General features: G+C 43.3%; 1 protein-coding gene across 5 annotated transcripts in view; it reads right to left on the bottom strand.

The window, feature by feature from the left end:
* The window catches only part of DTNA (dystrobrevin alpha), a 231,298-nt gene that overhangs the window by 138,898 nt on the left and 76,725 nt on the right, over positions 1–15,675 (bottom strand). The window contains exon 1 of one of the 5 annotated variants that reach the window (XM_032124657.1): positions 419–440. The exons of the other annotated variants lie outside the window; for them this stretch is intronic. The gene's annotated coding sequence lies outside the window, so the exon portion shown is untranslated. Of the gene's footprint in view, positions 1–418; positions 441–15,675 lie in introns of those variants that run through there. 5 annotated transcript variants of the gene reach the window in all.

Raw genomic sequence — 15,675 nt, 5'->3', positions numbered from 1 at the left:
AGCAGAGGAGAGTAGTAACAGAATAAAAGTAACACAGATGAGATTAAGGGAAGTACATTAAGCTAAAAGTATTTTTAACTCTTACTTTAATATTTGATTACACTTCATGGCTCATCAACATTTTTGAAAAAGTAGGATTTTGCTGCAAGTTTACATGTTGTTTTATTATCTTACCCCAAATGTTTTTATTTATAGTGCTTTGCCAATACCCATCTTTTGCCCTTTTTAGCAACTTGCCTAAATAAGTTTGGGAGATCAGCAGGAAGCAGCAACGTGTCTGAGATACTTCCATCTCCTCACTGCTCTTAACTGAGTGAACATTTCCCTGTAAGCGAGAAGAGCCCCAGAATTCTGGAGAGGATCCAAATCCACATTCATGCATGGACTTTAGACAAACACAGGTTGAACCTTGCCTTACCTGGTCCACCACCTTGCTGTTTGTGCTGGCCCAAGGCAGTCTCCACCTGGATGATGGACAAACCAAGCACAGGTAAGGCTGTGTGTACAAGCCTAAATCCTCTGCCATTTTATCCATCCCATTTTGCAGAACACATCTCCATCATCTGGTCGACTTCCAGCAGGAAAATCAGATGTAAACTGGCTCTCTGAAGGCCTTGTATTACATCTAACAAAGCTGGTATTTCTGAACAGACTCACTGCTGGAGGTCACAGTGCACCCATGCAGCCAAAGCACAAGTGAGGCTCACAGGATCTGCTGAAACTTAGCCAGCTCCTGTGCCCCTGCTCTGCTGTGTGGAAGAAACTCTGCTTATGAATTCAGGGAGTCCAACTAAGCTCATTCCTAAGCCTTGGGAGGACTGGAAACCAATAAATCTTGTATTAACAGAGATGCAACTATTTGAAATAAAAACAACAACTGATTTTCATTTATGGGCCTATTAGCATTTTTTTTAATTCATGCACTGGGATGTAGTGGTTTCCCTAAATCTCTTTGAAAGCATGTTAATGTGTCTTTTTTTTAGTTTAGCAAAAGCAAAAATGGACAGATTCAGGGAATCTATTACAACAGAAAGAAATGGTGAACTAAATAGGGCACCATCAACAATTACAATAATGTGTAGGTATAACTGTGTCTATCTGCTATTAGAATGGAAGGTAAGTACAAGGCACAGACCTGTGATGAATGTAAAAGCCTTTCTAGAGAAATCTTAGAGGAAAATGTAATTATAAACAGTAGGTAAACCACAACACTGGTTTTTAAATTACTTTTACCAAGGAAAGCCTGACTTTCCTGTTGGGAGTATGCTGAAGTACAGTTGGATGGGGAACAAAAGGAAAGCTGCAAGAAGACAGAATGAAATAAACTGATCATCATGTTTCAGTGAACTTTGTCATTGTGCAAATCAAACACTCTCCAGTGCCCAGCTGAGGGCACTGCAGTAGGACATCTCGCTGCTTTCATCTGGCCATACAATACACATGCCATGTCCACAGAGCTCTAAGTGCAAGTTGGGACCTCGCTCATAATATCCACACCTACTTTCACTTTGACTCACTGACGTGTGAAATGCTGCACAGGAAACGGAAGAGCATCCTGGCTAAAATTAGTCAGGTTGGATGCCTGCCATCAACTCAGATGGCTGAACAGGGTTCTGGCTTCAGCTGCAACCGGTTTGTTGCAATCTTCAGACATGAAGCCTGAAACAAACTTCACAATTACTTTAACAACCCTATTCCCAAATCTCAAAGGGGCAAGTCGTTTCAACCCATGTCTGGTGGGCTCACCTGGAAGACCCTTTCCTGCATCCACCTCTTTTTCCCTGTGCATGGCTCTGCAGGGGAGGGGGTCCCCAGAAAGGGGGGGACCAGCTGTGGGCAGCTGTCCCCTTAACAGTGTGCAGAAAGAGTATGAACCACAGCCAAGGGCAGCTTGAAAATAGGGGGCCAACACGGTGAGAGAGAATAGGAACTGAAGTACCCAGGAGAGGTATCACTCCTGAGCTGGGTTGCTGGGGAATCCATCTGGGGTTGTTGGATAGAGTCAAGGCTGTGGGCAGCACAAGTACTGCTGAAGCCAGCTGTCTGGTTTGCCTTCTCCCGACATTTATCCAACTCATTTCCCTTAAAAACATTCCATACAGAGTTTTGGCATAAGGCATTCTGGCAGAAGAGTCTGTAAAGAGTTAATACATTTGGGTTCCAGCTCTGGCAGGCTGGATTCATTTCCTACTTATATTCAAATGAGTATCTTCTCCTGGTGCTTTTCCACAAGAAGTTCCCATTCCATTTGAGTAGATAAGCAGCCTTTTGCTCTAGAGAGGCCAATGCGGGGAAACGAAGGAATGATGATTAAAAAGGAGGCAAAACAGTCCCTACCTTCCTGAGGAGACCTACACACCTCTTAAAACACCACACTGAAATGGCCTCGAGGTTCATATTGGAAAAGTGGCTCTCAGGATCAGGTTCCTGATCATTTAAAAATACAGCACCAATGCAAACTGCATTCACATTAAGTAAAACAGTAGTTTTAATTTTTACTGAACAAGGAAACTTCTTAATTATATTTTGAAAAATGTGGTCAAATGTATTTTAGCAAAGTCACTGTTGTTAATTTAAGCTCTAGTTTTAGTATCAGCTGAAAAATCGGAACGGATTCTCAGTTTATCATTTTTGTTTTGGCAACATTTTATTTCCTTAAGTTTTACCTAAATTTAACTACAGCTGTTTTTCTTTCAATAGCAACATTTGGTATTTGTATCAGACAATCACCATAGCAAGAAGGCATCTGTAACTGTGAACCCAACAGATCTGAGTGTTATCAAAATAGTTTTAGAAACAATGTTTGACAATTTATAAAATGCCACATATTATGGCAACACTCAGGCCCATACTTTTCCCTGAAAACAAAACAAATTAAAATTAATTTCTGGCTAAATTTATGGATGAAGTACAAGAGATAAATGACCAATCCCCCTTGGTGTTTCATCTGATCCCCTGACCACACTAAACCTCAGCATTTAAATGGAAGCGTGATCCCTAAGTCTTCGAATTTTGCGTTGAGAAGAATATACAGGAAGAATATACAGGACTGCCATCCATAGCACAAAAGATGAAAGAGGACAAAAATTATAAAATAGGGAAGGTTTTGATTTGATTGCATATGAAAGATCAGCAGAGACAGTTGGGAAGCCAGATCTCCCAGTGCCATGACATGTTTCACCCATACCTGTCCTAAAACTTAGCACTGTGTGCTACCATCTCCCCTCACTGACTGTCAATTGCCTGTCAATGAGCTGTATCTAATCCCATCTCACTTCACCTGCAGCCTCAAATTTTCCACTCCAGTTCTACTAAAAGATGCACACCAGTGTAAATGCATCACTAAACTTCTCCCCTTCTCCTTCTGCTCTGCAAAATAATCTTTTATTTCATGTGTACCTGGCACGTGGGAAGAGAGGCCAGGACCCCAGTACTCACTCCTCACACCAGAGAGACACTGGAAGCCCCTGACAGTGTATGGGAGCTTGAGGACATGCTGAGCTATTCCCTTCCAGATCCAGCCCTTCCTGAAGACAGGAGTTTCTAGTCTGCAGGCTAGTGCTGTACCTGCACCTTGACTCCTGTTTTCCCAGCACATGGATGTACAAGGTTTGGTGGCATTTCTCCCCAGGCTCATGCAAGAACCCCTGATCTCGTCTTTCTTCCAGATGTAAATCAGCAAAACACATTTATATGACAGGAAGGATTTCTCTCAGCTACTACTCACCTGTGATGGAAGCTGTAAAGTGCCCCTAAACCCTCTAAATCCTGTACTTATCCTGAACTTTGTGGGATCCATTTCTCCTTAGCCAGCTCTGAACACATTAAAAACAGTGTCTGTTGTTTGCATCCCGACCCAACTTGTTCTTCTTTCTAAAGCACCTCTTCAGCAATTTTGGACAAAAGGAAACCTGAGTCACTGGATGTTTGTGTAAGGGGGAAAGAATGTTCATGATACACAAGAATCCTGTTATATTTTCACCTGCAAGCAGAAAGAGCAGAGCCTTTCGGGTGACTAACAGGTGCCCATTCTCAGGGACGATTCTCCACATCAAGCACAGCAGGAGAAAACCCTCTATGACCTGCAGAGTTAAGTGCACTCTGGCCCAGGAAACAAAGGCGACTGCCCTCCTGGGATTCCAGCATGTGGGAATGACTGGTGCATTACACTGTGGGCCTCCAAATGAAGCACTTGCGTAAATATAGATAATCTTGACATTATCCTTATCTATCTTTACAGATGTTATTAACAAATCTACAGATAAATGCTGGGAGAAGATAGCTAGGAATTCGTATGTGAAGAAGTCAAGCTGAATACAGCTGCAGATGATTAAACCAGTTTTAATTAACTAGTACCGAGCAAGTCAGCACTTGGGAGCAAGAATGCAAATAAAATGTTTGCGTGTCCTGGGCATCTGGCCTGGGCAGCCAGGGTAGCAGTCACTAGAGAAACTGCTGAAATGTCTGCAGATCACAGAGCACCCACAGCCAACATGAGCACGACAGGCCATTCAACTGTGATAAAAAAATGCATAATGAAATGGATATGGACTCCTGCACTTGAAAGCTTTCTGGGGTGGGGGAAGTAAAGGCCCAAAACGCAAACTGCACAGACCAATATATTTATCTCATTATACTGGAGAAGAAGGGACAAATACACCCCACAGCTTAAGCAATATGACTCTACATCCATGCTGACTGTCCTCTGGTACCATTAGTCCATCAGACCTGTTTGCTTTGCCTTCAACAGGTTCTTATTATGACTAACTATGACAAACTTTTCAAAGAAACTGTAACCTAAAATTAGTTTTCAAAGGATCTATCTGCGAGCAGGCTCTACACTTACCTTGAAAATACCATATTCAACCATTTACTTAAAAATCAAAGCTGATTGTTCAATACTAATATTCAGGGAAAACTGTGGATTTCTGTTTTTACTTTTTCCTTTGAAATTCTGCTCCTGAACTTGCTCCACCTGAGACCAAAACTTTTGTTTCTCTCTAGTTCAGTAGAAACAAGGTTGCTCTCCATATGGAAATTATTTTAACAGTAAAACACATCATACACTTTGCAAAAATACTTCAAAATGAAATGTGGCTTGGAAATTATAGCAAATTGTAATTTATATTTTGGTATCACTGAGAACATTATATTTTAGAAATTGTTCCAGCAAGGGATGCGAGGCAAGTTGTAAATTCTTAAGGAATACAGTAAAAGCAACATCATTCATAACTGGGTATATTTTTGGTTTACAACAGGAAATTGGTTTTAGAAAAAAAATTGCATAAGGACACTCATGCTAGAAATCACTTGTACTCAAGTATTTGCAATACATACTTGAAACTAGTGGCTGAGTGTGGAGGGAACTTTCCAGTTCTGGTGCCATTCTGTATTTGAACTGGCCCAACATGGGATCCTGGGCTCAGAGTCTCTCGAGCCTGGAGGAATGAGTGGGGAGGTGTACCGAGGACTTGTTTCCAGCATTCTGATTCTCAACACACAGATGCAAAGGACCAGTTTCTGCGAATATGCCAGGCACCTGGGTACCTCACCCTGTCTGCAGAGAGCAAATGGATCACAGACAGTGCACGAGAAAGCCCATATAGCTCTGATTTTCCAAATGGGAAGCTTGCCTAGCAGTTCTTCTGTTTGGTCCATTTTTCTTGCTTAGTACAGTTGGCAGGAAGGAGAATGAACCAACTGAGAGAAGGGCAATCAGGACTCTCCCCTTTGTGTAGTCAGCCCACACCTGGCACTATTTGCAGCTCAGTACTGCAACCTCTGTTTCCCTTGAGGGCATCTCAAAATCTTTGTTCAGTTCCTGATTTATTCTCCTGTGAGGTCAGTTTAAACCTCCATTTTCCCCAGCAGTGATTAACTTCACTTAACTTTTGCTACAGCTAAATCCAGTACTGGTACTTTCAAATAAATCTTGGTTTTTAGGTTTTATTGTTTTGTTTTTTTTAATATAATGACACTGCTGCAAACAAATATAAAGCAATCAAACGAAAGGTAATTGAAATCAGCTTATCTGCTCAGACACTGCAGCAAGCATTGCTCAGAGAGTTCAAAATTTTCACGTGAAATATGAGACCTTTTCTTACAAAGTACTGTGAAAAGCCAAGTTGGCTGGGACTTTTCCCAATACAGATTCATGGGTTGGAAGGGACCTTAAAGATTATATAGTTCCAACACTCCTGCCATGTGCAGGGACACCTTTCACTAGACCAGGATGCTTAAAGCCTCATTCAGCCTGGCCTTGAACACTTCCAGGGATGGAGCATCCACATCTCTGGGTAACCCGTTCCAGTGCCTCAACACCCTTATAATAAAAAATTTCCATACATTCAACCTAATGTCAGTTAAAAGCCATTGCCCCTTGTCCTTTCACTGTCAGCCCTTCTAAAAAGTCTCTGTCCAGCTTCCTTGTAGACTGCCTTCAGGTAGGGACAGGCTACACTAAGGACTCCCTGGAGCCTTCTCAAAGCTGAACAGCCTCAACTCTCTTGGCTTGTGTTCACTGGAGAGGTGCTTCAGCTTCCTAATCATCTTCATGGCCTCCTTGGAACTTGCTCCAGCAGGTCCATGTTGTTCCTGTGTTGGGGACCCCTGAAGTGGACACAACACTCTAGGTGGGGTGCCAGGAGATGAGTATGGGGGCAGAATCCCCTCCCTCGGCCTGCTGGACATGCAGCTTTTGATGTCGCACAGGACACAATTGGCTTTCTGGGAAACAAGAGCACAGTGCTGGGTCATGTCCAGCCTCTCATCCACCAGCGCCCCAAGTCCTTCTCCTCTGGGCTGGTCTCAATCCATGGGACTGCCCCTGGGTGAGCTTTGTAAGGTTTGCACAGGCCCAACCCTCAAGCCTGTCCATGTCCTTCCATCATGTTGACTGCACAACACAAGTCTGTCATCTGCAAATTTGGTGCGGGTGCATTCGATCCCACTCTCCATGTTGCAAGCAAAGATGTTCAGCAGTGCTGGTCCCAATACCAACCCCTGAAAGCCACAAGTCACTGCTCTCTACTTGGACATCGAGCCATTGACCGCAACTCTTTGAGTGTGACCATCCAGCCAATTCCTTATCCACTGAGTGGTCCATCCATCAAATCCATCCTGTTTTACCTTTTTAAAAATGGGGGTTATGCTCCCTCTTTTCCAGTCAGTGGGAACTTCACCAGACTGTCACAACCTCTCAAGTATGATGGATAGTGGCTTAGCCACGTCATTTGCCAGTTCCCTCAGGACTCATGGATCCACCTCATCAGGTCACACGGACTTCTGCACCTTCAGGTTTCTTTGATGGTCTAAAACCTGATTTTCTTCTACACTGAGTGGTTCTTCATTCTCCCAGTCCCTGCCTTTACCTTTTGTGACTTGGGCGGTGTGGTGGGAGCACTTGCTGGTAAAAATTGAACCAAAAAAAGCAACTGAGTAGCTCAGCCTTCTCCATGTCCCACATAACCACATTCTTTCGCAATCATACTTAAAAAACTGTCCAGGCAAATTGAAACAAAGAGCTTTATATTCATAAAGTTGCACTATGCTCCTAATTTGTAATTCAGGAGGATTCTGGCTTAATTCATTGTTTGTTCTGATTCCAGTCCCCTGTCTATAAAACTGGATTAATAGCACATCTTATCTCACAGCATTTTTCTGGGGACACAGACATTTATGAGCCTGGTGTGATAATAAGATCACATAGACAAGAAGCTTAGAAATATCCAAGACAGACCATTCCTGCTAGCACTGTCTGGACAATAACCCAACAGGCTCAGCGCCAGCCTGACATGAAGACAAGGACTACCTTGTTCCTTTGAGTCCCTGGTCAGTGTTTGTTACAGCAGAGAGGAAAGCAAGCAAGCCAGACCATAGACAGTCTGGAGAAAGGGGATTTCCTGGGCAGGAGAGCAGCCGGGGACACCAGAAGACATTGGGGAGGAGGAGGGAAGAAGTGGGCTCAGTAACAGGTAAAGACATGCTGAAAGACAGGATCAGAGCAGGAGAGAAGGGACACAGCAGAGCCAAATGATGGTGAAAATAGAGAGGGGAAGGTGTGAGCAGCTATAAAGGAAACTTTCTTGCAAGGCACACATCCCTCGCCTATGAATTGTAACTATTATTAATGATCATTAATTCATGCTCATATGAACCTATCAGTAGTTTCTGGAGCTGCTCAGTAAACCCAGCCTGGTGTCAGTTTGGGTCTTAATGGAGATTTTCTCAGAATTTTCAGTTCTTATGTTTCCTGTGTCTTGTAACAACATCGGCAGTGTCAGCTCCAAGCAGCCTGAGTACTTCACATTTCTTACTCCATGAAAACATGTAGAAGGACAGTTAAATTATCTCACATAATAAATTATCTCACATAACACACACACACCCTCCTTGCACTGTAGCTGCACAGTGTAAAATACCATTCCTTCTTAATCAAAGGCATCGCTCCCTCCACCAGGATCAACATAAAGATTAGCTGTGAAGAGCATTAGAGAAACTGATTGATCAGCTGATTTGCACTCATCACTCACGTGATACACCAGATGTCCTGAACATGGAGCCCTTAACAGTTCATCAGTTACATACCTGTTAGCCTCTCTCTAAACTGTTGCATAAATCAGGAGATAAGAAAATAGCAATGAGCATTACAACATGCCTTGGATTTCACTGCTCTTTGTGAAAAAATAAATGGACTGCTCATAAAGGTTGAGCTGGAGATGAGGGCTCCTTCTTTCTCTCTGCAACTCACTTGGACAGTATAAAAGCTTTCAGACATTTCTTCCCTGAACATGAAAAGGATAAAGCAGCTGTTAACACAGGCTGTTATTTGGGAGGCTGTTAATAGAAATCAGGCAGAAATGTATAACTCTCCCTGTCTCTCACATATCAGTGTCAGGGCACAGTCTAATAATTGAGCAATAAATCAAGTGAGCTAAAAGTCTAAGCATCCCACCGTCTCACTAAAGCAACTGCACCAGTTTTCATCCCTCTGCCTAATAGTGCTTAATCCTTACCTAAGTGACATGAAAGGCACCATCTTCTGAGGAAGGCAAGGATTCCTCAAGAAATTCACCCAGGTATGTGCTAAGACCAAATACAATGTGTGTATGTCAGAAACCTCTTTCTTGTTTATTTTGACAGCCTGAAAAATTTATTTGCTAAAACCATAAATACAGCTCTGACATTGTTGCATAGCCCTTCTAAACAGTACAGGCTTTTGTAGACCTCTTGCTGTATATAGGACCTCTAAATGGTACAGGATTTTGAAGTAATTTCCAGTATCTTACCACAATTTCCAATCCAATCACCTCAAAAACGAAATGGTAAGACACAAATCGAAAGCCCATTTCACCGAGCAGAGACCTTCAGATTAAATTTCTAAACTGAGCAGCTCCAAATGCCCTTGGGAAAACCTTTGTTTACTCTCAATAGTTTTTTTCTGTTTGTGAATGCTGTATGTTTCACTAACTACTGAACACTTCACTACTTCAAATGTAAGGCAAAATAGCACTTGCCAATGCTTTTATAGACCAGGTTTCCCCTTGCCCCAACTCCCAGAGTTTCAAATACTGTTCACACAGAGGCTGTTATGTTCTTGCTTTTCCCACTAAGGCCTTAAAATTACACTGAACTCTGGCCACAGAGTGAAAGCAAAACTATGACTCTTCTCCAAATCTCAAAGGGCACTTGGCTGCAGGACCTACTGTGCCTCTGCACAGCCAGAGGCATGTGGATCCAGCTCCTTATTCACAGCAGTATAAACATAGTGACTGTACCGATTTTGCTGTGGGTGTTTCCGGTGCAACCGAGCCAAATGACTGCTAACTTCCAGAGTATTTTCTAAAGGTGAAGTAAGTCAGAGTAAAAATGTCTATGCTTATTAGACTGGGCAATTAACATTTTAGGGGAAACCTCTTATAATGTGGGATGGAGAGTGAGAAATGAACCGCTGATATGCTGTGAAATTGTATACCATCAGGATGATGCTAAGACACACTGAGTTAGCCATAATGCTGAAGATTAGGATACTTACATCAGAGAAAAGAAGTCTTTAAATGAAGGTCACACATTTCTGTGCAGGTGATAAGACCCAGGACAAGACAAAGGGAAAGCCTTTCACTTGGCGTTTTTTTTTCCCCGAAACCCACTTGATCCTCCTGCTGTGTGAACACAAAGTGCTCAACCCACTCCCTCCACGCTCGAGCTGATGCTGGGATGCCATGGCCACTGAAGCAGCCTGTGACAGACAAGTCACTCTAGCAGCACAAACCTGACCTTCATCTGAGACTGTCACACAAGCACGTTGCTGTCAAACCTGCCTCAGGATACGAAGCACAGCTTATGCTGGCTTGACACTGCGCACTGAAGGTCACTCCGTGAGTGCTTTTTGAGTGACTGAGCCAGGGATCAGTGTTTTGCCACCTCCTCTCCCAGTGCTAGGTATTAAGATACCCCAAAGCTGCTTCTAGGAGCCAAAAGCTTGATGTCAAACAACAGCCAGGGATAAGCTGGCCAACACCTGCACAAGGATGCCATCGGTGTTGCTTGCCTTCTTTGATGCACTACAGCTGTAGTCACACTGTAATCACCTCTTGATTTTTACTCTTGATCCAGTGCATGTTCCTGGGTGACAGAAACTGCTGGAGGCTTTTCTGTTAAATGTTTCTTGATCAATTGAAATGGCAGAGGACAACTCTCCATGATGCTGTGTATTGTGTTTGTGTGGACAGGTTTTGGTAGAGGGGAGGCTACAGGGCTGTCTTCTGGGAGAAGCTGCTAGAAGCTTTTCCTCCATGTCCAATGGAGTCTATGCCATCCAGCTCCAAGACAAGACCTGATGCTGGCCAAGTCTGAGCCCACCAGCAATGGTAGTAGCACAATGATTGCAGAGGGAGAAAGGAATGAGAATATGTGAGGAAAACAGCTCTGCAGACTCCTAGATCAGTGAAGAAGGAGCAGGAGGAGGTGCTCCAGCATCAGAGAAGAGATTCCCCTGAAGCCCATTGAGGTCCATGGTGGAGCAGATATACATCTACAGCCTGTAGAGGACCCCGCACCAGAGGAAGGTGGATGCTCAAAGGAAGATGTGATACTATGGGAAGCCCATGCTGGAGCAGGTTCCTGACATGTGGCCCCATGGAAAAAGAAGCCCACATGGGAGTCAGATTACTGGCAGGACTTGTGAACCCACTGTGCTCCATGCTGGAGCAGTTAATGAAGAACTGCAGCCAGTAGGAAGGACAAATGTGGGAGAAGTTCATGGGGAACTGTCTCCCATGGGAGGGACTCCACACTGGAGCAGAGGAAGAGTTATGAGAAGTCCTCCCCCTGAGGAAGAAGAATCAGCAGAGAAAACGTGTGATGAATTGACTGCAGCTGCCATTCCCTGTCCCCCCTTGTGCTACCGGCAGGAATAAAGTACAGAAAAATTGGAAGTGAAGCTAAGCCTGGGGAAAGGGAAGGGTACGGGAAAAGTGTTTTTAAATTTGGCTTTATTTCTCATTATCCTCCTTTGATTTGACTGCATAATGAATGTAACTACATTCCCTAAGTCGAGTCTGTGTCCTGTGACATTAACTGCTGAGCAATATCCCTCTGTCCTCATCTCGACCCATGACCCTTTCATTGTATTTTCTTTTCACTGCCCAGCTGAGGAGGAAAGTGACAGAGAAGCTTTGATGGGCACCTGGAGTCAACCCAGGGTCAATCCACCACATGGAAGTGCTGCCTGCTGTATCAATGTTTGCACGGTTTGCTCTGGTGCCATCTGGTTATGGGAAACCTTATGGATACAGATATATCCACAGTGAATTTTAAGGTCCAGCTTTGCTCAGTCAGGTCTAGGCTGTTCTGGGTGCAGCATTACTACAAGGCATATATCGAACTCCACCAGTTCCTTTGTATTTTGCTGTGGAAAAAAAAATGGGAGAGGAAAAGCATCACTCAGAAGAGAGACAGCCAAGCCTGGCCCAGGGAATGAAGGCTGGGGACATTCACACCACCATATCATATTCTAAAGCTGTTAAATGTGGAGACCTCACCTCTGGCTCAGGAAGTCACCAAGCCACAGTCATCTCTGTGCTGGGAAAAGGTTTTGAACGACCATCAGCATATTTTTCCTACCTCTGGCACCCTGATGAATACATGTATGACACCTCAGGGCTGCCTGCGAGCTCTTACATCCACAATATGCACAGCTGTACATTACTGCTGCTCCAGCAGCAGATCTGGCGTAGAAGCTTCCTGGGAGCCAAGTGGATACAGGAGCTGATACAGCTGTGCGGATGGTGCCATGAAGAGGGCTGAGCAGTGTGTGTGGGAGAAGGGATCTGCCACTGACAGTGCAGCAACACGGACCCAGAACCCACAAAAGCTGTGCTGCCAGTGCAGGGCAGCTTTTCTCCCTGCTTATCAAATGGAGAATATGACACCTGTCTCAGGATGCTCCCTCGACTGTTAGTGACTGTCACACACCCCGAGCAGACGTTTCAGGCTGTGCTGCCTGACAAATCTCCCCACAGACAGGAAAACAAATCTTTTCTTTCCCCCCTGCCAAGTGACTTCTTGTCTTGTTTGTTTTGAAGAAAAAAAATGAATTCTTGTTCTTCTGCTGAATAAGATACCTGGTATTCAGCAGCAACTTGTTTGTTCCAAGGAAGCAGAAAGGGCTTGGAATAAGCTTACTACTTTTTAGCACAGCTCAAAATACAAAGGATGCCTCTTCAAAAGCTCTGTACAACCTCCCTCAAAGAGTGGATCCAATGCTTTTATATATTACTGAGTGTTTTCCTGGGAGGCTGCATCTATTGTGGCTGCTAGAAGGTCCATCAGCTAAGGTATGAAATCAGGATTATTTTTAGAAAAATACAGGCTGGTGGAGGAGGCAGCATGCAATCAGAGATGCAAAAGCCTTTCTTGGCAATGCATCTTGACTCCACAGGGCTTAAAGGATATGGCTGTGACAAGACCTTTTTATGCACAAAACCAGGAAAAAATCTGGCTCAGCCTCCAGGCCTGTTTCCCATGGTATTTTCCTGTTCTCCTTCTATGGTCCAGTTTGATACTCTGCTCACTGAGCAGCTAATGCACGGCTCCCTTGGTTTCAGAAGCCAACACTCAAGCAGTATTCATTTTTTAAAAGCAATTTGCATTTTTTAGGCACTATTTGGTAGAAATCCTAGCATGTCTGCCTCAGATAGCCTCAAATTAGCTTTCTCCCAAGGAGCAATTTCTCATTTGTCCTTTGATAAAAAAATCGTCCTTACCTATTATTAAGGGCTGCATGCCGGGAGGGTCTCTGCTGTGCGATCCCACTCACACAAGAAGGAAGAAAATTGCATAAGCTAATAAACCCATTAGCTAAAAATCATGCACTCCCAGTAAGAGTGCACAGTCCCCTGGAAAGTTCTGAAAGTCCTTCTTGCCATCCATCCAGAAGAAGCTAAATCTGTAAGAAGCAGGCTTCTGCTGTACAGGGGATTGACATTTAGCTGGGAAACAGTGCACCAAAACCTAGTGTCTGCTTTTAATATGAAGTTGAATGAATTATAACCCATGTGTCTTGTGAGCTAATTTCAGGCACTAAACGACTGAATTTTCTCACTCTCAGAAAAAAATCATGTTTCCATTGCACAGACAACTAAGCTTTCAGGAGTATCTCAGGAGGCTAATTTGCACCAAATTTCTGTTATAAGCTTGGTTCACGCAAACATTTTAGACACGGCCCACCCAACAAGCTCCTAAGACTTCCCAAATCTGAACGCATATGGGTGGCCATGTTTTAAAAGATTTAGTCACTGCCTGTCCACCATAGCTTGGAGACCATTCAGATTTCCATTCCAAGGTATGTCTTTGGTTAGGGCAACAAAACCTCTTTTTTTTTCAGGCACAAATGCTCCTTTCAAAACTAAACTTGCACATCCCATCGAGGCAACACAAAACAGGCCCAGCAACTTGCAGCACTCGCTCTTTGCCATTTGAGATGCTGTATCATTCCAATGTCCATGAGTAACAGACTAGCCCTCTGCCTTGAAAATGGCCAACAGGTTTGAAAATAAGTCCCATGGCAAGCTAGATCCACATTATTGAAAATCCTGCTTTCAGTGTTCTCCTGTTTGTTTGTTTGTTTCTTTGGCCTATTGATTCAAGTGCTACACAGGAAGAAATAGGAGAAGAAAATGTAGACCAAACCAGAAACTTGCAGGTTAAAATCCAGCACTAAACCACAAAAACAAGCAAGCTGGAAAATAATGCATAGTAAAATATAATTTGCTTGCTGTTTCTCTCAAATACAATTTTCTGCAGTTTTGCTGACCATATATATATATAAACATATTAAATATAAATATATATATAGTTACACACACACACACATAAAGACAGAGCAATACATTGATGCGTGTGAGCCAAATCCCACAAATCTCAAAGCTTCTCTAAGTGTCAGAAGAAGCTGAATTCAGAGTGCTTTACATTGGAGGTTTTTCAAGTAAATCAGAAAGTGGACAAACCACAATTTTTATCCTCTGTTATGCAAAATCAAGGGTAACTTTTACTTCTACATGCAGAAGTGAAACTTCAGCTATATAAAATATTTACCTGACTTCAACAAATCCGAAGGATTGCACTTTCATAAGGAAACATGTTCCAAGGGAAACATGCTGGTATAAATTATAGTGTTCTCCTTTCTGGAAACACCTGAAAATAGAACTCTGAGGGGGAGTGAAAACTGGGGCGTCTCATGAAGATGTTGCCTCCAAACTTTGGTTAGCTACATCTTCCATTCTGATCTTAACCTACAGAGTAGTAGGTTTAATCTAACTGCATTTTCCAACCCCATAGCTAAAATTAGAACTGCTGTTTCCTAACCATATGTATGGGTTTTGTGCATTGCATGGCAGTTTCTAAGGAAAGCCTGTCACGCATCCGCTACCTGGCTGCCGATATCACAAAGCCTTTCCATGAAATGCCATTTAGGACACCAGTGAGTGCTATATTAATTTAGTTTAGTGAAGACAGCAAGAAGAAATCAGTAACAGCATTTCACCACCACTGGTCCCCACAATCAAAGCCATAGCAAGTGTGGGGTGAGTCATGTGTCTGGCTTGTTCTGCTTCCTTTGCAGCTGTGCCCTGTACACGCATGTGAACAGTGGAATACAAAGTGCTCAGATAATCCCCCACAACTGGGGAATGCATGAACTTGTCAGGTCACCTGGTACAGAGTAGGGTAAACCTAGGGCCAAGAAGATTGGTATTTTCAGGTACTGACAATGCTTTTACCCCACTTGCTAAGCTAAGCCTCTCTCATTTCTCCATGTCAAATGTCTAGATGCAAAGTCTCCATTAGTATCTCAGATGGCAATTTCTTCCTGCCTGCATGAAGAAAGACTGTATACAACAAGCATTAAATCAAGAGCTTTCTTTGCTTTTGGCCCTTATGTGTTCTTCCTGTTTGCAGAGCTCTGCTTACTTGTCCTTGCCTTGAGAAACAAAAGTTTACAATGGAACAGCACAAGAAGTCATAAGCTGCCACTTTACCATTAACTTCTGATTTTGTAACGGTTAATTTTGACTCCCATCATTCCTGTATAAAGAATCATTCCTGTATAAAGAAAGCCCCTTATTTTTTATTCGGAGTTGTGTCCTCCCTGTCTGTTCCTTCACTTTGCCCTTTGGC

The sequence above is a fragment of the Corvus moneduloides genome, chromosome 1 (genome assembly GCF_009650955.1).
Source record: "Corvus moneduloides isolate bCorMon1 chromosome 1, bCorMon1.pri, whole genome shotgun sequence".
Taxonomy (NCBI): Eukaryota; Metazoa; Chordata; class Aves; order Passeriformes; family Corvidae; genus Corvus; species Corvus moneduloides.
Note: the sequence above shows the minus strand (reverse complement) of the source record. Positions and strands in the feature narration are given on the sequence as shown.